Source organism: Sarcophilus harrisii, chromosome 6 (genome assembly GCF_902635505.1).
Source record: "Sarcophilus harrisii chromosome 6, mSarHar1.11, whole genome shotgun sequence".
Taxonomy (NCBI): Eukaryota; Metazoa; Chordata; class Mammalia; order Dasyuromorphia; family Dasyuridae; genus Sarcophilus; species Sarcophilus harrisii.
This window is the reverse complement of record NC_045431.1, coordinates 16,417,905-16,442,231: the sequence shown is the minus strand read 5'-3', so window position 1 is coordinate 16,442,231 and position 24,327 is coordinate 16,417,905. Positions and strand designations below refer to the sequence as shown.

The 24,327-nt window shown below is 36.7% G+C and overlaps 1 long non-coding RNA gene across 1 annotated transcript; it reads left to right on the top strand.

The window, feature by feature from the left end:
• The first annotated feature begins 11,838 nt into the window (after window positions 1–11,838).
• LOC116419972 lies at window positions 11,839–24,066 on the top strand. Its single transcript, XR_004230296.1, has 3 exons — window positions 11,839–12,386; window positions 15,694–15,760; window positions 22,790–24,066. It is a non-coding gene; the product is annotated as an uncharacterized LOC116419972 (long non-coding RNA).
• The last annotated feature ends 261 nt before the right edge of the window (window positions 24,067–24,327 follow it).

Below are 24,327 nucleotides of genomic sequence, written 5' to 3'. Positions count from 1 at the left end.
CTGGCAAAGGGGAGGAGGGAGAGAGGAAAGACAGGGGAGGGAGGGGAGAAGAGAGAGAGGGAGGGACTGGGGAGAGACAAAGGGAGGGAGGAAGGAAGGGAAGAAAAAGGAGGGAAAGACGGGAAGGGAGAGGGAGACAGAGACAGAGAGAAAGAAGGAAGGATCCACTTTCTTTCTGAGTTACACCACACCTGAGTACCCCAGAAAACCCAGAAGCCCCTTTTCTTCCAAATGAAACAGCAAAATTGAGCAACATACGCACAAGTCCGCCCATCTCCTTCCAAAAGGAACCCGAATTCAGCAACCTACACCCTATACAATCCACACTCTCGAGGGCTTTCTGAAGAATTGCTTGTTGGACAGGGGAGCCACTGACAAGGCACTGGCCAGCGTGGCGCGCCTGAATCATAGAAGGTTCTGTGTTCTGAGGGAAGCAGAACTGCGGGAGCTCAAAAGAAATGGGCCATGTGGAAATTTAGAGACATGGCAACTCTTCATGTTCACGTGGACTGTTTGTGCCTGACCCACGGTAGAACCTTCCCAGCTTGCCCAGGTCAGATCCCCTGTAGCTTGACTCCAAAGTGGAGGTATCATTGTGGCCCTTCCAGAACGAAAGAACCAACTTTATATGGGGTGAGATAATTCATGATATATACAAGCAACGCACACTCCCTGAACATGTCACCATTTTTAATCTATTTGAAAAAGCATAACCATTTTTTTCTTCTTCCTCTTAAAAAAAAACAACAACTTTGTTTTAAAAAGTCAGTCTTTGGGAAGTAGATAGGCAGAAGGATACAGAGAGGAACCCAAGATTTAAAGACAAAAAAACAAAAAGAGAGAGAGAGAGAAATTGAAACTAATATCACCACTATCAGTCAATATAGTATTAGAAATGCTAGCTGTAGCAGTAAAGGGGGGGGGGGGCGAATAAGTGGCATTTTAAAAAGCAATGAGAATAAAAGACTATCACACTTCGCAGATAATATACTTCGAGAGCGCTAGAGAATCCACTAAAAACTAGTTGAACCAATTAAAAATTATTACAACAAATAACAATAGATAGCAATCTAATAAAGTTGCGGGATATAAAATAAACCGATATAAATTATTAGCATTTTTATATATTACTAATAAATCCCATCAGGGAGAGAGAGAGAGAGAGAAATTCTATTTAAAATAATTTCAGACAATCTAAAATACTTGGGAGTCTACGAGGGTTATAGATGAAACCCAAGGACTACATGAATACAATTACAAAACATGACAGTTCTGTTTAATATTTGCTTTTATGTTGACTTTAAACAGCACCTTTCCTGTAAGGCAAGAAATTTCAACCTTTCTTTATAACATTAAGAACATTAAGAGTTGAGATGTCTCTAAATTTACACATGATCCATTTCTTTGGAGCTCCTGCAGTTCTGCTTCCTTCATAGAACACAGAACCTTCTTTGATTCAGACATTCCATGCTGGGCAGTCTCTTGTCAGTGGCTCCCATGTCGAACAAGCAATTCCAAAATTCTTCAGAAAGCCCTTGAGAGGTTCACTGTATAGTGTGTATGTTGCTGAATTTGGATGCCTTTTTGGAAGGGGATTACACACAAAATCAGTTCTAAACAGTTGGAGAAATATGAATTGCTCATGGATAGCTAGTGCTAATAGAATAAAAAGGATAATTCTACCTAAGTTAAATGACTTTAAACTGTTAAAACAAATGATTAAAAAGATGGTTTCAGAGAAACCTGGGAAGATTTATATGAACTGATTCGAAGTGAAATGAGCAGAACCGGGAGAACAAACTATGCGGTAACAGCAGTACTATAAGGATGGTCAATTGTAAAAAGATTTAACTATTCTAATCAAGATATGCTCCAAGACAATTCCAAAGGACACATCATGAAAAATACCATCCACCTCCAGAGAGAACTGATGAACTGAGTGTAGATTGAATCCTATATTTTTAAACTTCATTTTCCTTATTTTTGACTATGTTTTCTCATGGATAACATGGATATATGTTTTGTGTGATTTCACATGTATAATCAATATCATATCACTTGCCTTCTCAAGGAGTGGGGAAAGAGTAAGAGGAAAGGCAAGAATTTGGAACTCAAAATTTAAAAAAAAATAAATGGTAATTTCAACATAATTCAGAAATAGTTAATGAAATAAAATATATTAATGCAAAAATGAAATAAAAACAAATTATCGTAATAAAAATCTATTTTTAAAAATACACAGAAAAGAATAAGAAGGAAGTTTAGAAGAGAACACAGATCAACAAGGCAATATCAGAACAACTATGCTAAATTTCATATATATTTAAAAATCCAACTCTTTTCCTAGTCCTTGTTCTTTTTTTATACATTCATCAAATTCATTGTCATAAAGTTTTTTAAAAAACCTAATAGAAAAAGGAAACAAGAATTCTAGTTCAGTACTTTCATTTCATAACTGAACAAACTCCACTTCAGAGAAGCCAAGTGACACAAAGGGACACAAAGGGAATACTTGATACCCAGCACTCTTCTTAATGAATCATGAAAAAGATGCTCTAGAATTCTCGATACATCCTTCCCCACTCCACTCCCCCAAAATCATTTAATTCAAAAGCAATCCCTTTAGCACTGGATAAAATCAAGAGACAAGCTCCGGCAGTAAGCCACTATAATCTAGGAGTCATCAAATAGCCTGACCTTTAGTTTTTCTCATCTGTAAAATGGGGGTGAGCAATGGAAGAGGAAGTAGGATCCGACGAGTTCTAAGTTCCCTTTTCATTCTAAGATTCCATGGTTCTAATATTCTAAACATTTAAATAAACGCCAAATAGGAAGCTTGCTAAGGGAAAAGGAGTGTTGGAAAAAGTAAAGACCATATAGGGTGGTTTAAATAAAGAAAGGCTGAAATTTCTTGCCTTACAGGAAAAGTGCTGTTTAAAGTCAACATAAAAGTGAATATTAGACAGAAATGTCATATTGACTACTGCCTAAAAAGACCAGAATTTTTCTTTCTATTCAATGAAGTAAACTTTTAAAATTACTCAACTATGTTTTCTATGTCCTGATAGTTCCTAATATCTTCTCCTACATTGTTAATCCTAATTAAAGATTCTATTCAATTCTAAGGATGTAATCTTGAAAATTTTTAAGAATTGTAGTTATTAAGTATAAGGTAGTTCTGAATGATCTAGCTGAATAACACTGTCTCAAGCCATTCTTTCTGAAAAGTAATTTTTTTGAAAACTAATAAATGGTTGAACCTGAAGGTTAGAAATCACTACGACTCTTCAAAGCTAATAATCAAGCTTAGGGAATTTGGCATAGATTATAATTTCTTATTGGAGAGCAATTATTTCTCCTAGGAATCTAAGACTTTAAGGAGATTCATTTATTTCCAATACATCAAAGGCTTGCAGGGTTTAGCTGATACCTCAAAAATTTTTGTTTCATTTTTTTTTCCCCTTTAAACAATTAAGTGACCTAGTCAGAGTGAATCTAGATATTATGTGTAATAAGGCAAGATTATAAGGATTCTACCGGCTTCTGCTGCTGTGATTTCAAAAGAGTCCATAAAAGAACCAGATTAATCTGTCAATCTTGCAGGCATTTTTTTGTTTGTCCAGAGCTGTGGGTTCATCTAATGTGACATTTCTAACCTAGAAAGTTCTAGATACAATAATTATAATAATAATTATTATTATTTAATGTTTACAAAATATGTATATTATCTCATTTGATCTTCACAATAACACTGTGAGGCAAATTTTATTATCTCCACTTTACGGATGAGGAAACTAAGACTGGGAGGAAGGTTAAATGACTTGTCCAGAGTGTCACAATTAAATGTATGTTTGTTGAATGGTTTGAACACTCTATTCTCTGAACCAAATAGCTGTCTCAGATACTTACTGAGATACGGGGGTCCAGAAAAAGAACAGGAGAAAAGGAATACCAAGCAAGAGAGAAATATGAATTGGGCAGTAAAGTGTGTTTGATAGAAACAAACTAAGACCAAACCACCTAGACGATTTTCCAAACTACAATAGGTTCTAATGTAAATTAACTTTGCTTATTTTACTTTTTATTTTGATTTGTTTATAATGATGCTAGTTTTATTCACAGACCCTCTAGAGAGTATAGTAAGGTGCATATAAACAGCTTTGCATTTTAAGCAGAGGTAAAATTCCTTAACCTTGAGACCAATCGCACAATCCCTAATTTCCTATCCCAGAAGTCAGTGTAATTGACTTGAGGCTACAAGGTGCAAAATGAGGAATGCCTCAGAGAAGGGAGAGGATTACACTTAAAAATGGAATAGTCTTTGGAGATCTTGCCTGACTTAGGATAGAAAACTAGCTAAAATTATGGAACTAAATTCCATGCATCCCACGGAACATATTCAAAGCTAAACATTTTAAAACCTGAAACAAGCAGTATAAAACAAGACAAGTTCAGTTGATGAAGAGAAGTCAAGATAACATGAATGAATGGAGCATGGGAAGTGAGGCAAGGGTAGGGAGTAGCTCTCCTGGGGTGTAGGCAAGAGAAGTGGTCATTTGATATCTTCTTATTTTAATTTGTTGTTCTTGATAACTGGGTGATAAGCTTTACTATTTCTATTGCTGCTGAAGACTGCAAGTGCTTTAAATTCCTTCTAAATTTTGGCACCCAGAGACAAAATACCAGTCATTCCACCCTAGTTACTGCCCTGACTTAGCATATGCACAGCAGCACATTGAGCATATGATTAATCAGTCAAAAATACTTTTGGAATGAAGAGACATAACTTCACTGAGCAGTAAAAAAGAATGATCTGTTACATATATGTGTATTACATATATGTGTATGTCCATATATATTTATTTTTCACACACATATATTGGTAGAATGTGCCTTTGGATTTCTCAAACATAAAGGTTATTTAGCACCATATGAATTCTGAAACAGCTAAAATCCAAAACTTTTTTAAAAAATCCTTAACGAGAGACAGCTGGCTGGACTTAACAATATTTCAATAAAGGAACATTGAATTATAAAAGCAAAAAACTGAAAGATTTAGGAACCAAAAACAATTCCAGAGAAGTCATGATGAAACATGCTACCTAACTTATTATAAAATATGATTATATAAAATATGATACTCAGATGTATTATATATGTATATATTAGATGATGTATTAGATACTCAGAGTATATTTTCACACACACACACAGCTAATATGGGGATTTTTTTCCTCCATTATATATATTTATAATAGGTTTGTAACAGGGATTTTTGTTTTTCTTGTTTTTTAATAGTGAGGGAAGAAAAAAAATTTAAAAAAATAGTGAGGGAAGAGAAGGTAGATTTTTACTACTAAAAAAAAGCACTGAAGGAAAGTTTGAAGATTAGGTCATTGCTACCAAAAGTTACAGAAGGGTTATCTATAAGGAGTCCAGATTAGCGATCCATGTAACTAATGCAAGGAAATTATAGAAACCTCATAGCACATCCCCAAAGGCTATAAAAATTTAGTACCTACCCAAAATCTTGCAGCTAGGTAGCTAGAATTATATCTCAGAAGGCGACTATTTTTCATGGACTTACAGATTATAAATCCTGAAAAAAATGAATTCACACCTTAAAATAGCCTAAAGAACTTGCAAACAATATACTGTGCTGAAGTATATCATTACTGGAGAACAAAATGTTACCAAGATGAAATCACTTAGAGAAAACATTGATCCATAACACCATAAGAACACTTTTTGAATGGATGCTACCATAGCAAATTCTCGGGGACAAAAGAAGCTTTGAAATACAGAACCCTAATGCAGGAGAACAGACTGGTATGGGAACAGGATGAAGTGCATAGAGTTCCTGTTGCTTTGTCTGCCATCTGATGTACAGAAAGAATACTTTCAGTTAGGTAGACGGGGAAGCGATAAGAACGAACTGAGAATTTACAATGCACCAGGCATGGTGCTGAGTGCTGAGGACACAAACACAATTTCTGTGTACCGGGTAAGATAATGCGTTCCATTTTGGGACATATTCACTTTAAAATGTCTACAAGCAAAAAGAAACAATTCTTGCCTTCAGTAAGTTGGCTTCCTAATGGGGAGGACAACACAGAAAAGAGATAGGAGAGAATAAAAGTAATCTGAGTCAGAAATCCAGCTAGAAGCTTGGCTATACTGGGCCACCCCCAAAATGGAGACTCCTTGCATGCCATAGGAATTCGCCAATGGGAGTAGGGACTGGCGCGAATGATCGAGGGCAGGAAGGCAACTGAGTCACAGTGGTGGAAGTCTGGGAAAGTCTGCTGAGAAGAAGCTTGCATCGTAATACTTTAAGTGGCAAAAGTAATTATTTCATTGACTTCATAAAATGTCCATTCAGATTTATCTTGGGTCCAGTAAGTCAAGCAAAAATATTTATGAAGCCCCTATTAGTTTATAGGTACTGTGCTAAGTGCTGGGAATACAAAGAAAGGCAAAAGACAATTCCTTTTCTCCAGGAGCTCACAGTCTAATGAGAAAGGCAATATGTAAACAACTATGTACAAACAAGCTAAATATAGGATAAATAGGAAATAGTCAATAGAGGGAAGGCACTAAAATTAAAGGGGATTAGGAGCCACTTTCTGTGTAATTTGAGTTTTAACTTGATGTGAAAGACACCAGGGAAGGTAGATAGGAGACAGAGATGGGGAAGCAGAGAATGTTAAGTATGGGGTCCAGAGTTGGGAAGTTGAAAGTCTTGTTTGAGGAAATACAGAAGGAGGATGGCATTGGATCTCAAAGTACTTAGTGGAGGAGAGGGGAGGGGAGCAGGAGGGTTGTTGGTATCAGATACAAGAAGAATAGAAAGGCATGGGCTGAGGGTGGAAATTGTAAAGGCCTTTGGATAACAGTAGATTTTATATTTGATTTATATTTTATACTTACATATTATATTTAATTAATGTTTGTATTTTAATAATCTCATATTTAATTAAGATAAACTTTAGTAGGAAAGTACTTGAGGCAACTCAACCAAGAGGCTATTGCAATCCAGGTGTGAATGTTAAGGGAAAGTGAGCATAGAGTAGAAGGCAATTGGTGTCTGAAGGTACACATTTGGGAGATGTTATGAAGATAAAATCTAAAGGCTTTGGATGTCAAAGAAAGTCAAGGATGGTCTCTAGACTGTGAACCTGGAGTCTGGGAAGATGGGGGTACATTTGGCAGTAACAGGGACATTGAGGGAGGAGTTACAGGGTAAGATAATGGGTTCTGTTTGGAACATGTTGACTTTAAGATGCTCATAAGGCATCCATTTTGAGAGGGCCTGAGACAAGAGATCAGTTAGAGCTGCATAAGTGGATTTGAGAATCTTCAGCATAGAAATGGTCATTCAACCCATGGGAGCTGATGAGATCACCAAGTGAAATAGTATCAAGGGAGAATATAAGAAGGCCTAGGACGGAGCCCAGGACAGGACAATCACAGTTAGTAGTCATGCTCTAACTATACATCCAACAAAGGAGATCGATGATATCAGATAGGTAGGAGGAGAATCAGAAGAGAAAGGTGTCCTGAACAGCTAGAGAAAAGACATCATTAAAAAGAAAGAGAATGATTAATAGCGCCAAAAACTGCAGAGAGATCAAGAAAGATGAGGATTGATTTGATTCCAAAGGTACAACAGAGTATTCAAGATGTGGGAAACCAGAACAAAATGTGTTATATGGAGAAGACCAAAGAGATTAGTCATGATGACCACTGAGGATCTAACACTGATGATTTACTATGAAAGTCCAGAATTTATGAATTGGAAATTTCTATGATAATAACAGCAATATTTTGAATGAAAATAGTTTCATCATTAATAACTTCATATGAATGATGTCAGAAGCCACCCTGTAGGGACTTAAGGATGGAGTAAGGGATTCATTGTAAACCTTCTTCTCAAGGGTTTTAGCTACAAAAGGGAAACTAGATATGGAAAAATGGCTAGCAGGGATGGATGCGTCAAGTGAGAGCTTTATTGGGATGAGGGAGTCATGGGCATAGATGGGCTAGTAGAGCAGGAGATTGAAAATAAGTGAGAGAGAGTAGGAATGAAAGAGGGGGGAATTTGCTGATAAAGACACACTAGAATAGGATCATTTGTGTAAGGGGTAGCAGGGTTTGCCTTGGCAAGAAGACCACTTGTTCATGTGAGACAAGTGAAGGAGACAGTGGCAGAACACATTTGTATGATATGAGATGAAGAGGAAAGGAAAGGAGGGCCCTCTTAGAAAAGAATCAATTTTTTTTAGTGAAATATGAAGCAAAGTTCTCACTGAGAGACTTGACAGCAAAGAGCCATGGGAGTTCTGAGGAGGAGTGAAAAGGTTGGAATGCTGCTGTGGGGAATGGGTTAGTGAGTTAATTAGAGAGTTTTTAAAGTATCCCTTTGCAGCACTGAAGATGCAGAGGAGATTATGTAACAAATTTGGACTGGAGTCAGTCATCACAAATTGGTTAATTTTTCTACCTTCAACAATAAGATTAAAGGTAGGAATACTTCACGGTTGAGTATTGGCAGGGCAAGATTGGTGATGGGATAAGAAGGTGAGGAACTCAAGAGAAGAGAGCCTTGTAGTTAAACTTGTTCACCATCAAGATGGGGAAAGGAAATGAACATAACTAGTGCAGAGATGATGGACTGGGAGACAACAGAGGGATGGGAGGTTGGGAAGTTGTGGTGGAGACTAAGACAGTCCTATTAATTCATAGCATATTTTTTAACAACTCACTTCACATTTCTGAGCTTCTATTTCCTCATCTATAAAATGATTATTGGACTAAATAATCTCTAATAAATTTTACTGTTCCTCCTAATTCTAACATTCTGGGTCCAGTCTCTGTCATGTAGACAGATTCATGGATGACATCTATGTCCTATACTGAGGATCTGCTATGGAAAGAGATGGGGAAATGTGTTTCATAACAACAATTAAAGACATTACATTCTTCTTGTCTCCTTTTGATAAGCAGTACAAAGGAAGGCCAAAAAAGAAGAATTATGGGAAATTTTTCTGTGTTACCCCCAGAACAACTTGTCCAAGGCAGTGACTTACACTAGAATCCAAAAAAGAGAGGAAAATATGCACAACCCACACAGACCATTGGATTATTAATAATACCAAGTATTTTCATCTTCTGAATACTCAACATTTACTAAGATTGTAGTTAGGGAAAACAGGACAAAAAAACATGCTATAGTGGTTGGTTATAAGTTAGAAGAGTCACTTGGAATTAGATAATCTGGAATTTGGATAAATACTGAATTCTTTGGTTAGAAATGGACTCATTACATATGGGGAAAAATACACATTCAAGATTTTTTTTTTACCATTTTCTGAACCCCAGGACCATATCCACTGAACCAATAGGGACTAAATTCACATCAAACCTTCCCAGAGCTGCTATATATGTGTGTGTGTGTACTGTTCTTATTCCTAATCAATGGTATCCAGGGCAGAATTCTGTACGGTGCAAATGATTTTAAATGAGCTCTTACCTCCCAAATAAAACTGATTATTTCATCAGTATGCAAAATTTTGATGAAAAGTTCCAGCTGAAGTGTTTCTATTCTCTCTCTTGAATGTCATATTTCCCCCCACCATTAATTTTTGATCATGTATGCTGTCCTCTCTCACACACAGCTAAATTTTCTTTATTCATTAAATTAGTGTCATCACAATTTTTTGTTTAAAATAGCAAATAGAGCCCGATGGAAGCAAATTGTTTAAGAAGTCTATAAAATGGAATCTCCCTGTGCCCTATTGCAACCTTCAGGGAAAGTAAAACATTCAGTCAATCAGATGATATTTCTAAATATCCACATCTGGTACCATAAAGACAAAAAATTTAGGCAACTTATTGATTTTTTTTTAATTTCATGCAGTCATATTAGTGTCATTATCATAGAAATCTCCAATACCCAAATCCTGTATTTTCACAGTGATTTGTAAACTTGTAAAATCATCACTAGGCATGGTAAGTGGTCTCTTTGGCTTTTTCCTATCTCATTCTGGTCTCTTGCCTCTCTAGAATGCTGTCCTTTATTTGCAACTGTTGCTATTGCTACCTTTCTTCAAGGCTCAGCTCAAATGTCTCTCAGTAACATAAGGATTTTTTCTGATTTACCCTCCTCAGGTTCCAGTACTCTATTTCTCCACTCCATTACTGAAATAACTTTGTATTTATTATTTCATATACATGTTATCCCCTCCACTTCACGATACAATGTAAAGAGAACAAAAATAGATTTGTTTTTGACTTTGCCTAAGTCAGATCCTTGAAGATTTGGTGAGCTGAGGTAGGGAGAGAGAGGTCAAGACCAATAACCTGATTAGTGTGGAATTCCCAGGGTGGAAATTTCATCCACCAATACAGACCAATGGTTTGTCTTTAACTTTAAGTATTGGAGTTTTCTGGAGAAATTGAAGGATTGGGATTTACATGCACCTATCATGTTTCATAATCAAAACTTGAATCCAGGTCTTGATTTTTCACTCTCTGCCTTCATGACTGCTTTTTAGACTGATTATCATGCTAACCGGGTGTTATAAATTCATGTTACATCAATGAGGCCCCCATTGTAGCAAGGCACTGCACTTCAGGCCATTGCCTGTACCACCAGAATAAAAGTAAGGCTCATAGACCCCCCATATACACACATCTCCTTGATTGTTTGAGGATTTGGGAAAGCAATCGAGATTAAGTGCCTTGTCCAAAGTCATACAGTTAGCAAGTGTCAAGTACTAAGGCTGGATTTGAATTCAGGTGCTCCTGACTTTAGGCCAGTGTTCTATCCATTGCTCCACCAACCTGTGCTGCTATTCTCCCCTCAAAAATGTGGTAGATCCTGAATTTCAAACAGTGGATCAGAGGATTTCAAGCTTCCCTAGTGCATTAGATATTTTATAGGCAAGAAAACCGAGGCTTTAAGAGGTTGGGAGATTTGGCCAAGGTGATACAAGTAGTTATCCCCGAGTTCAAATCCAGGGATTTTTGACTTCCAATCGAGTGCTCTAAGCAAATCTTTGGGTTCTGCTCCCAGTCATGCCTCTTTCTCAGCCTTCTCAACCCTAAGTCCTCTTTTCAAGAACACAATATCTTAGAGACTTCCATATGATTGAACTATTAGTGACCTTTGGTTGAGAAATACATTAAATGAACATTTATCATGTACGAGGAGCCAGACACTGCAGATACAAAAATGAAACGAAACAATCCCTTCCCTTAAGGAACATGCCATAAAAGTGGAGCAGAGTAGAGAACACGGTCGCAGAAAATGTATAGAAGATATAAATGGAGTGGCTGATGGTCTTTCCAGCAATCTAGCCCCTTATACAGAGCACAGTCCTTCACTCACTCTGTGACTTGGATCACTTAACCTGATCTGCCCTTGCAGCAATAGATCTGGAAATTCCCCCTTGCCATTTTGGTATGACTTTTAATTTCTCAAAGGTAAACTTTTCCAAAAGTAAATCAGGGGAGAAGGAGAAGAGGGGAATATAGTCCTTCTATTCACAGTGGTAACTATCAATTCCCTACCAGCATTCTTCCACCAAAGCAAAATCAGTCACAATGATGATACAATTAACTCTTTAACATAAAACATTTACTTAATAATATGGAAAAAATTCAAAGGTAATATACCACAGTTACCCAATATTACACAAGACAATGTATTACTCATTCATCACAGTTAACCCATAAACTTGATTATGACTTCCCACCAAATCACACAGAAGAGTGAGCAAATAATTACATAAACCTAGGGGGAAGGGGACAATGAGTGAAGACCAATGTCCTCAGGGTAACTCACTACTTTGAATCAGGTGTTGATTTATTTGATTCTACCATGAATTATCTGGATCACAAGAAGCCATTTGTGGGTTAATTGCCCTTCTGCTGGGCAAATCTGCTCTTCAACCCTTGAACAAGTTCTTTGAACTCTCAAATACCCTGAAAAGGAAACTGAGAAAGATTACTAGTCAACAAACATTTATTAAGGGTTTATTATGTGCCAGGTACTAAGTGCTGGGGATACCAATGCAAGAAAGAAGATAAAGTCCCTGTGCTCAGGGAGCTTACATTGTAATGGGAAAAGATCAGGGAGCTGAAAAACAGGGAGAAGAGGAAAGTATTCTCATGGAATGATAGGGTGAAGAATTTCAGAGAATGAAGGATGGACTTTCCTCAAAATAGACATCCTAGGAGGAACTTACCAATGGGAGAAGGGAGATACAAGAGCAGAAGGAGAAGACAATCAAAGTATGGTGATAAAATGAAGTATGGCTGATCTGAGGTCTTCAAGTTGGAGATTCTGGGAGGAATTGCCAGTGGGAGAGGAGGACCCCAAGGTCAGAGGAATAGTGTAAACATAGCGGTTTCCATAAGACATAAAATTGCCTACTTCCTAGGGTTAGCTAGCCCTGCTAACTCTACATTCAAGTAGATGGCTTATCAGCTTTTCCTAACGGGGAAGCTTAATTCAAAGGGAAACTCTTCACTGTCACTGAAGACTTGCTTAGCCAGGATGCCGCATTATCCAGCTGGCTTCAACTTTATCTTTTAACAATGCAGAAATAAATCCTCTTTTTCCGGATTACTTTTCCCTTTCAAGCCAGAGGGTGGCCACAGAGAGCAACCAGGCACTTTGGAGAAGTTTCACCTTTCGCAAATTATAGATGGTGTGCATGGCCAATAGGTTAGACTGAGCTGGCTTCCATAATCTTCAGATTTCTCAAACCCATCAGCAGCTTTCCTGCTGCCAAATTAACCATTTCTTTTGCTCCTTGTCTTGCTCCTGTTCCTGCTGGGTTCTTCAGCCTCCTCAGTGGCTCAGATCAGAGCCTTCTGATATTTAACTCCCCCCTTAGGAACTAAAACTCTTGAAAACCCAGCTTTTGATTAGTCTGAATACACAGTCTTTATTGAATCATCCCATAGTGATTTATATATATGTATTGTAATGCCGGAGAAACTGAGGCAGGAGAGAGATTAGAGAATTTTCAATAGTTTATTAATTGGAGAGTATAATTGACTGGACAGGACTCTCGTCTCAAATTATCCAGTCAGATAGAGATAAAGATATACTGGGACCAAGGAAACCATGTTGGTCCCAGGGCTGTCATCTCAAAGAATGAAGCAAAGAATAAGAGCGGCCCCCTCCTTTAAATAACCCTAGAGACAAAGACCCCCCAAAAAGGCGGGAAGGCTTCTGTCAGGTTGGAGGGAGACCATAACTCCTAAAAGCCCAGAGAGAGGATGTCTGAATACCCAGAGATAAAGATGTCAGTGAGGTATCTTGGAATATTTTAGAGGAATATTGTAAATTCTTGAGAACAGGGAAGGGTCAGGAGTTCTGCTCTCTTGATTATCTTGCTAGCAATTTATAACCTTAAACAGTTCCCAGTCTTAATGGACCAGAGTGGGTTTTTTACGACTAAGGGGATTTGACAGAACAGTTAAGGAAACTGAGACAAAGGAAACTAGTTTAGGGAAACCGAGTCAGAACAGTTAAAGAGAACTGAGGCATAACAGTATATGTATGTGTATATATATATATGTATGTATGTGTATTATGTGTGTGTGTATATATATATATATATATATATGTATGTATGTGTATTATGTGTGTGTGTATATATATATATATATATATATATATATTAAGATGGTCATCTTGTCATTATGCATAGCTTTCTATTAGTCTGAACACAACAGTCTTTATTGAAACATCCCACAGTGACTTCGTGTTGTTGTTAAATTTACCACTTAGTGAATTTTAACTTCTCAAACTTTAAAAAATAGTTACTTGCCAATGCAAAGGAGCCGAAGGAACAAAATGCCCTGCAGCTTCAATCACCTCTGCCCTTAAATAGTGCCTTCAAATTTTCTATTCAGTCCTTTTAGCAATCTCCTTTCATGCTTTGAGGAATACTGTTTCTTTAGATGCAGATTTTTAACAGTCTTTGTGTACAAAAGTTATTTTTTGCCCATTTCAACCACCAACTGTTCACCTACAAAAGGAAAAGTGTCATTTTTCATGGGCTAATTTAATCCTTTTCTTTATTCAAAAATTCACTTTATATCTCCATAGTCCATTTTCTTCTGTACCTTTTAAAAAACAGTCAGTTAAAATTTCAAAGGGACACTAACTTTCATATGCATAGTATATACAAGCTAATTCTGGAACTGGGGAGAGCCCTGACAACTAGAATGGACAGGAAAGGGCCTATATAAGAAGTAGGCCTTCAAATCTTTGAGCTGTTTTCTTTTTGAGGGAATTAGGGTTTGGGAGAAGCAAACATAAGAGAAGAGAAACAGGGAAGATGTGGAAATGACTGGAGTCAGGAGTGGAGATACTATATCTCTTTGGATATTGCAGAGATAACTGAAGTTGTGGGGCATTTTGTTCCTTCAGTTCCTTTGCAATGGCAAGTAACTATTTTTTAGAGCTTGAAAGTTTAAACTTTACTAAGTGGTATATTAAACAAGAAGAAGTGGTCACTCTGGGATGATTCAATAAAGACCTTTGTATTCAGATTAATAGAAAGTGATGTGATGACAAGATAACCACTCATGGTGTATTTGTATGTTTGTATGTATACATATGAATACACACATATATATACATATATATACACATATATAAATATTAGACCTGTGCAAGAACTACATTTGTCTGCAGCCCATAAGTTTAGAAAATGTGTGCAAAGAACAAAGTACAGATGGAGAGTTGCTATGTTACATGTGCTCCTCCCTACGTTATTCACTCCAAAGGAATCATGATGGTTCACATTCTCTCAATTTTAAGTGTCACAAGGGGTTGTCATCATGTACTGCTTCCAAGAAGGCAAAAATGACATCTCTAGCATCTCCTCCTCCAACCCTTCTCTAAGGGGGACCTTAATTCCTGCAGGGAGGGAAAATAAGAGGGTAGATCAGAAGCCAGCCACTCTGCTCTCATCAGAGAGGGAATTATATTTATCTACTCCCTTGAATATTATTACTCTAGGTCACAGCTTCTTAAACTTTTCCCACTTGTGATCCCTTTTCTCCCAAAGAATTTTTACACGACCCCACGTATATAGATATATAAAATAGATATACAAATCAAACATTTACTAATAATAAGTCATAATTTTTTAACTCGTATATTCAACTGAATGGGTCACAACTCACAATTTAAGAAGCTTGGATCTAAGGAATATGACTTTTTTAAAATTTAAACTAAGTTCCTAATTACTTTTCATTAAGAGGGAAAGGAGGACTCCAAGCTTTCTATGCAAGACTCATCTCCCGTTCCACCAAATGCCAGTTCCACAATGAACACGGAAATAGCAAATAGTGAAAAAGCCAATCAAACAAATAAAAAAAAACTCTTCCTTTATGCACATCAATAGCAAAAGAGAAATCAGGGAAAGTATACATATGAAAATGTATATCAGATAATATATTCCAAAGGAACTGTACCATTGGGAAAGAAGTAATCTAGCTCAACCAATCTCACTCCAAGGAAAATATCATAAAATCTTTAGTGTAGCAAGCTGGGAATGGGGACATGATTAAAATTCAGCATATCAACTTCTTCCCAGAGTCATTCTCTCTTTGTGGCCCTGAACAAAAACTAAGAATCCCCTGCATCCTCTTTCTTGTTGCTAGAGGCCAGAAAGACCCGAAGAAAATGAAGAGACAAGATGTCTTTTACCAGCTGCAGCCCAACTCTCATGTAAGTGGGTAATTGATTGTCTATCAATGAAGACAGAGTCTGATGCCAATGGATTTGGGAGGTTGGGTTACATAAAGATGTAGAAAATTCTGACAAAATACTCTACTTATATATTCAAGTTAATTGTCAGAAAATCTACAAATCAACCCTTTCGGTGATTGAGTATGACCTGGGGTCATTGATCAGTCCTAAGGTCCAATTGAAAAAAAAAATGGAGCTTAAATATCAAGAGTCTGTGTCACTAGCTAGTTAAATCCATCTCTAAACTTCTCAAGTCCCTGTTTCCCTGACCATTAGGTGAGAAAGCTGGATTAGATGATATCAAAAAAAGTTCCTTCAAGTTTTAAGATTTTATGACATATACTGTATTTAACATATACTTTAACATATTTAACATGTATGGGACTACCTACCATCTAGGGGAAGGGATGGGGGGAAGGAGGGGAAAAGTTGGAACAGAAGGTTTTGCAAGGGTCAGTGTTGAAAAATTACCCATGCATATGTTTTGTAAATAAAAAGCTATAATAAAAAAAAGATTTTATGATAGCACAAGGCTGACTGAGATTGACATCAGAATTTACTCCATTATACATTTGTACAAGAGAGAAATCTGAACAGTATAATTAAGGACAAGGTAGTATAGAGTTTCTCAATTATGTGACTTACTTTTAATGTTTGAAAATACATCCAGAAAAGTAAAGTCAAAGATGGTCTTTAGGAAATTAGGAGAACAAGGAATAGAATTTATGAACAAACAAGGTAGAGAGCATTACAAAATGTAAAATAGATACTTATGATTATATTAAATTAAAAGGGATTTTGCACACACAAAAAACTTCCAATGTAATCAAAATTAGAAAATAGAAAACTAGGAAAGAGTCTTTACAGCAAGTGCCTCTGATAAAGGTCTCATTTCTCAAATATATAGAAAACGGAGTCAAATTTATAATAATACAAGTCATTCCCCAACAGATAATGATCAAAGGATATGAAGGTGGTTTTCAGATCAGAAAATTAAAGCTATATATAGTTATATAGAAAAATTCAACTTAAAACAACTCTAAGGTACCACCTCACACCTATCAGATTGGCTAATAATTGGGGAGGATATGAGGAACATTAATGCACAACAATAATGCTGATGTTGTGAACTGATCCAACTAGTCCGGAGGCTAATTTGGAACTTTGCCTGCATACCCTTTGATCCACTGATATACAACTAAATCTGTATCCCAAAGAGATCACAAAAAACAGAAAAGGACCTTTATATACAAAAATATTTATAGCAGCTCTTCTAGTAGTGGCAAAGAACTGGAAATTGAGGGAATGACTATCAAATGGGGAATAGCTGAACAGCTTGTGGTAAATGAATGTAATGGAAAATTATTGTGCTGTAAGAAATGATGAGCAGGCAGATTTCAGAAAAACCTGGAAAGGCTTACATGAACTGATAACAAAGTGAAGTAACAAGAATCAAGAGAACCTTGTACACAGTGTCAGCAACCTTGTGCTATAATCAACTATTTGACTCTTCTTAGCAATACAATTACAAAATACTTATGATAGAAAATGTCATTCATATGCAAAGAAAGGACTGATGGATTCTGAATACAGATTGAAGCACACTACTTTTACTTTGTTTTTTTTTTTCCTGATTCTTTTCTGTTGGCCTGTTTCTTCTTTCACAACATTCAGCTTTCACAACATGGAAATATATTTTACATGATTGAACACAAATAAACCATATTGAATCACTAACCATCTTTGGGAGGAAGTGAAAAAAAAAAGAGAGGGAAATAGCTTGGAAATTAATTTAAAAAAAGAGTATTATAAAATGTCTTTACATGTAATTGGAAGAAATAAAATTCTATTTAAAAAGATAGGATTTACCATCTATAGTAATATGAAAAAAATGCTCTGAATCACTATTGATTAGAGAAATGCAAACTAAAACAACTCTGAGGAACCACTTCACATCTCTTAGATTGGCTAAAATAACAGGAAAAGATAAAGATAAATCTTGGAGGGGATGTGAGAAAACTGGGACACTAATGCATCGTTGGTGAAGTTGTGAAATGATCTAGCATTCTGAAGAGCAACCTGGAACTATGCCCAAAGGGCTATAAAACTGTGCATATCCTTTGAGCCAGCAGTGCTACTACTGAGTCTGTATCCCAAGGAAATCATAAAGAAGGGGAAAGAACCCACAGGTGCAAACATGTTTGTAGCAGCTATTTTTGTGGTAGCAAAGAATTGGAAAAGGAGTAGATGCTCACTGATTGGGGAATGGCTAAACTAGTTGTGGTACATGAAAGTAATGGAATGTTATTTTTCTATAAAAAATGATGAACAAGCTGATTTTAGAAAGTCCTGGAACGATTTACATGAACTGATACTGAGTGAAACAAGCAGAACCAGGAAGACATTGTATCATAACAGCAAGATTGTGCAAGGAGCGGGTATGAAAGACTTGATTCTTCTCAATTGTTCAGTAGTCCAAAGCAACCCCTATAGACTTTGGACAGAAAATACCATCTGCATCCAGAAAAAGAACTAAGGAGATTAAAGGTAAATCAATACGTGCTAGGCTCACTTTTTTTATCTTTCCCATGGTTTTTCTCTTTTTTCTCAGATCTTTCTCTCCCAACATGATTCATAAAACATTGTGTACGATATATATATGAAACAATTTTTTTTAAAGATAGGCTTAAGGAACATTATAGGAGAGAAGTGACAATCAAAAGATCTTTAAAAAATTGATAAATGATTATAATAAAGATCAGGAATAGCTCTTACTGTTCTGATGTCATGAATCACATCTATGAAACAAAGCCCACATGGTGGTTGATTCTATGCTACCAAAATATCCTGATGCAAAGCAAAGATTTGTATCCATCATCAGGATTTGGGGCATTGCAATCTGAAAGCATCCCAATGAGGTTTCTGAAAGGTTTAATTGTATAAATTACTTTGATTATTTTTTATATTCTAAACTCAACAAACAGCAAATAAGAAAATCATTTCCATATTTATAGCAAAACAGAAAAAGGGGATTGTGCATGTAGCTGCAATGCTGTCTCATGTATACCACTTGTCCTTCCAAGACAACAGTGAATTTTCACACATTATTTTCAAAACTATCCTGCTTGTCTTTGTTTATTCCTGGCCTTCCCTTTGCTCTCTTCTGTGCATTGAAAAATGTTCAATGAATATTTCTTCTTACTTTTTAAACTTATAAATTACAATCTACATGGGTCCTTTATTTAGTGCATAAATTTATTAAATTAAAAATGTGCAAACGATCCCAACTTGGATATAGAATTTGAGTATTTCACACAGTATAGCCCTATGAGCTGTGCAATTCCAGAAAACAGAGATAATAGCAAAGACTATTCACTATTCTCATTCCTTCCCAGTTCCACCACCATTTCCCTCACAAGGAATTCTATTGATGTTTGAAATTTCAATAAAAAATAACTTTTTTAGGGAACCTGCTATGTGCTAGGCACTTGCTAATTACCATCTCATTTGATCCTCAGAATAACTCTGGGAGTTAGATGATATTATTATTCTCACTTTACAGATTAAAAAAAAACTGAGGCACATAGAGGTTATTACTTACCCAGGGTCACACAGCTGGCAAGTATCTATGTTCAGATCTATCATTCTACCCACTGTATCACTGAGTTGCCTTAGACATTAATTCCTTCTTTTTTAAGATGCTGTCTTTGGTTAAAATGCAAAGCTCTTGAAATGTTTATACATTATTATCATTTATACTTTAGTATAAATGAAAGCTTAAAAGAGTTAAAGGAAAAGAGAGACTTATTTACAAATAGGCCTAGAATCTTTAAATCTCATGAAAGAAAATAAAATTCCACATTCAAAATTACTAACTTACAACACTTGATTAAGCAAGAATTTTGAGCCACTGAGCAAAATGTTCAGTAAGACAGTTTCCTGTGAAATGAATAGAAATCCAACTTCCTTACATTATAGAATATACTTGCTACTTCTATATCTCCTCAAAGTATGATACTCCCAAAGATTTGGGTAGTTAATTCTTTTCTTTTCTTCCTTTTCCTTTTCTTTCCCCTTCTCTTCTCTTCTTCTCTTTTCCCTTTCTTTGCTTTTTTTGTGACTAAGTTGATCAAGATCTTTTCTGAGAGGAGATTTGTATATATTGAACAGGAAATTTGTATAAGTTGAACAGGACAGAGAAGATGAAGCTCTTGCTGTTAGGAAGGATAGGGCCACTAATGGAAAAAGAATTCAAAAAAGGAAAGCTGAGTAACCTCTTGTGTTTCTGTGACATCTGACAAACTTCAATGTTGTTTCACATTTGTAATCTCATTTTGTCACTAATTTTGTGAGACAGGTAATGTAGGCATTATTATTTCCATTTCACAGAAGTAGAGCCTGTAGGTCAGGAAAGTTAAATGATTGATCCAATGTCACAAGGGCAGCAAATGACAGAGCTAGGACTAGAACCCTGTTCTCCTGCCTCTTTCCATTTTACCCAATTACTTCCATTTTTTTTTCTTGGAAATGGCTCGGCTTCAGAGTTTCTGTGCCTATTGATTCATCACCATTTTTCTAAGAATAGCTGCTGCTGAACAGATTAGAACAAAGAGAAATGTATTCTTGAATATATGAGTAAGATGTTTAATAGTTCATTCATTTGTTTTTTTTCTACTTCCTAAATAGAAGGGGGAAAAAACTGCTACAAGAAATGCTGCTTACTGCCTAAATGTATTGATATAGGGTTTTGAGGGGGATAGGGAAAGGAAGGGATCTCCAGATAATGGAAAAGACAAGGATTCTATTGGCATAGGAAACTACAGAGGGACAACTCCATCAAAACTCAATCTTGGAAAGTTGTTAAAGGTAATCTTGCCCATGGGTATACAGATAGTATCTGTCAGAAGTAGGACTTGAACTCGGGCATTTGTGATTCCAAGATTCAATCCATCCCATCACTATTGCCTACCAGTAATTATACAAAATGTGCAAGTTTTGGTGTGGTTGGGAGAACACTATTTTGGGAAGACATTGTTTTATGAGAAATGATGAAGGGGATGACTCCTGAAAAATCTGGGAAGACTTAAATGAATTGATGCAAATTGAACATTGTGTACATAAACAGCAATAGTGTAACAATAATAAACTGTTAAGCGATTCTGATCAATGCAATGATCCATGACAGCTCAAAAAACTCTTGCAAAAAAAAGGAGCATCAAATTCAAGAGAGAAAAGACAGACTCTGAATGAAGAATGGAGCACATTATTTATTGATTGGTTAGTTGATTGATTTTTCTTGCTTTCTTCTCCCATCATGGCTAAAATTTGCATAACTTCATATGTATAAAATGGGTATGGGTATTTCTCACCTTTTCAATGGGTGGAAAAAGTCATGGAAGGAGGGAGAGAATTTAGAACTGAAAATAAAAGTTTTAAATTCTTTTTTTAAAAGAAAGAACACTATTTTGAGTTGGAAGGCTTGGCTTCAAATCTTTCCTCTAACTCAACTTACCTGTATGATTTTAAATAAATCTTTTCATTTCACTGGACTTCAGGTTGTTTTTAATCAGCACATAAATTGAGGAGTGTGGATTAGATGAGCTCTGAGGTGCTGACCTATAGCTATGTTCCTATGGTTACTGAAAAATCATTACTTCAGGGACTTTGTCCTTGAATAAGTAGATTTGGGGAGAAGGTCAATTTTCAAGGTCCTTCCTACTGAAAATTGTAATATTCAACTGAATTTTTTTTTAAAAAATGGATAGTTCTGTACATATCAACAAAGAGTCACATCTTCATATACTCATGTTACAGCAAAATACAAAAGTGTCTTATTTTTATCAATATACAATATAATTTTTTCTTGTCTCCATCTGAATTTTTAATTCTATTTAATTTTTTATAATACTAGCTTTTTATTTTTTTAAATACATGCAAAGATAGCTTTCAACATGTGCCCCCACAAACCCTTGTGTTCTAATTTTTTCTCCCTCCTCACCCCACCCTCCCAAATCCCTGCATCCTGCTCTAGATAGCAAGTAATCCAATATAGGTTAAACATGTGCTGTGTTTCTGAACATATTTCCACATATATCATGCTGCACAAGAAAAATCAGATCAAAAAGGGAAAAAAATGAGAAGAAAAAAAGAGGCAAGCAAACAACAACAAAAGGTGAATATACAATGTTGTGATTCCCATTCAATCCCCATAGTCCTCTCTTAATGAAGGTGACTCTCTCCACAAGTCTATTAAAATTGGACTGAATCATCTCATTGTTGAAAAGAGCCACATCCATCATAGTTGATCATCGTATAATCTTATTATAGCTAGACACAGTGTTCTCTTGGTTCTACTCACTTCACTAAGTTTCATTTTTTAAATTAACAAAAATCTATTTCCCCTCTCTCACACCTCTCGCTCCATTAAAAAAGAAAAAGAAAACGCTGTAATCTATACGGTGAAATAAAACAAACTCCCACACTGTCTATGTTCCAAAAATGTGTCCCACTCTGCACCCTGACGTTATCAACTAGCTGGCAGGAGAGAGGATACTGTCCTCGGGAATCATTCTTGGTCATTGTGTTGATCAGAGTTCTTTAGGCTTTCAAAGCTGTTTATTTTTTACAATGCTGTTGTATTTGTGGAAATCAATTCCTCAATTTAAATCAGATGAATATTTCTTAACTATATTAAGAACCTTCTACTGTGTGTGAAAATCTGTGGGTTTCTGGGGATAGAAATAAAGATGAAAGGATGATATAGTCCCTGACTTCCATAAAGAGAAGATAAGAAAGTCACTTGAAAGGTAGAGGACGAAGGTGGATGAAAAACCACTTAGATGTGGCAATAAGGTGGCAACCGATCATGTTCAAATGAGCAGTTTCATGAGCATGATGAGGATAGTAGAGAAATCACTGAACATTTCCTAACTTAATTTTTGTGAAACTATCTAGATGATGCTAGTTCCATTCTCTAAAGTCTCCTTTGTTTCACTGATTTCACAACAGTGAGGAAGAAATGGGAAGCAGCATGGACCAGGTAAGTTGAACTACCTCCACCACTTTGACCATATTTTCCTCTTGGATACTGATGGAAAGAGCCCAGGAAGCTATACTCAAGACCCTAGGGAATATCAGGATCTCCCAAAGCAACAGACTAATTAATTTCAGCCTATTCTTTGAAGCCACCATTGAGGAGAGAAATCATCATAGCAAAAGAGTTCATCTCACTCAACAACTGCTGACCATCTGCCACCCTCCAAATGTCAATCCACTTCCCGTCCAGCCCTGGGGAAGTTACTCTTATGGAGATGGATGCAGCGATCCTCAACCCCCAGGAATCAAAGGTAGGTGCTGGGCAGGCAAACTAGGCTAGCTAAGCAGGAAGGTACTCTGAGGGAGATGCAGGAGGCAGTATGTGCCAGCAAAGTCAAAGCACTGGGACCACCTCAAGCGCCATTTCTCCTAAGATCCCAATGGAGACCATTCAGAACTTGAACCTTAGAGCCTCGAGAATAGCAGCACTGCCAGCTCAGTGTTTCCAGACATTCTCCTGGGCAGCAATCCTTGGGATGAGGCAGCTGAGCAACTTTACTTTCAAGCAGCTACATCGATTGCAGACCCAGAAAGAAAGTGCTTGTTGTAAAAGTCTTTGGCTCTGTCAAATAGTCCAATATCATAAACTGAGATGATTTTATCAATGATGAAGCAGAAGTCATTAGCTTTGCCCAGATCCTCTCCTCCTCCCAACTATCCTATTGCTGTTGGGCACAACGCGCCCCCAGTCAAACAGACTTACAGCTTTAGCGGCGTCACCAACTCTTCATTCACCCACAAATCCAATCTGTTGCCACTTCTTGTTTCTGCCTTTATACCATATCTTGAATACATCTTCTCACCCCTCACAGGTCCAGCAGCCTGGTGCGGGTCTTCACTGTTTCATGGCAGAGCTGCTTGCCTCTTCCCACTCCATCCTCAACTCAGTTCCCAAAAGGATCTCCCTAGAGTAGTTTGGACTGTCACATTTCCTCCTTACTGAACTCCAATTCACTGTGTCACTAGAGACTCCCTTTTCCTTTTAGAAATAAATAGAAAATTCTCTGCCATTAAAATCTCTTCAGAACCTCATTCTGCCCTCCCTTTTACAGTCTTCTCATGCTTAATTCCAGGCACTGCCCAATTTGGTGCCCTGGGCTTTATTGCTGTTTCTGGCATATAACAGCATCTTTCATCTCTGTACCTTTTCATGGTGCTCCCCCGGGCTTGGAAAGCTCTCTCCCTTTGCCTCTTACCCCACCCCCAACTTCCCTGGCTTCCTCCCCAAAGAGTTATATTGCACTTTCTTTAATCAATCTTTCCCGTTCCCAGCATTACCTTCTGCTTACACTCTACATTTGTTTTCAACATGAGCTCCTTGGAAATTGAGTCTCTCTTTTTGCCTTTCATGCATAGTTCAGTGACGGGCTCACATCAAGCCCTTATTAAATGCTTATTGATGGACTTTTCTCCCTCTTCGGAAGCATTTTATTTCATTAGAATGTGATCCT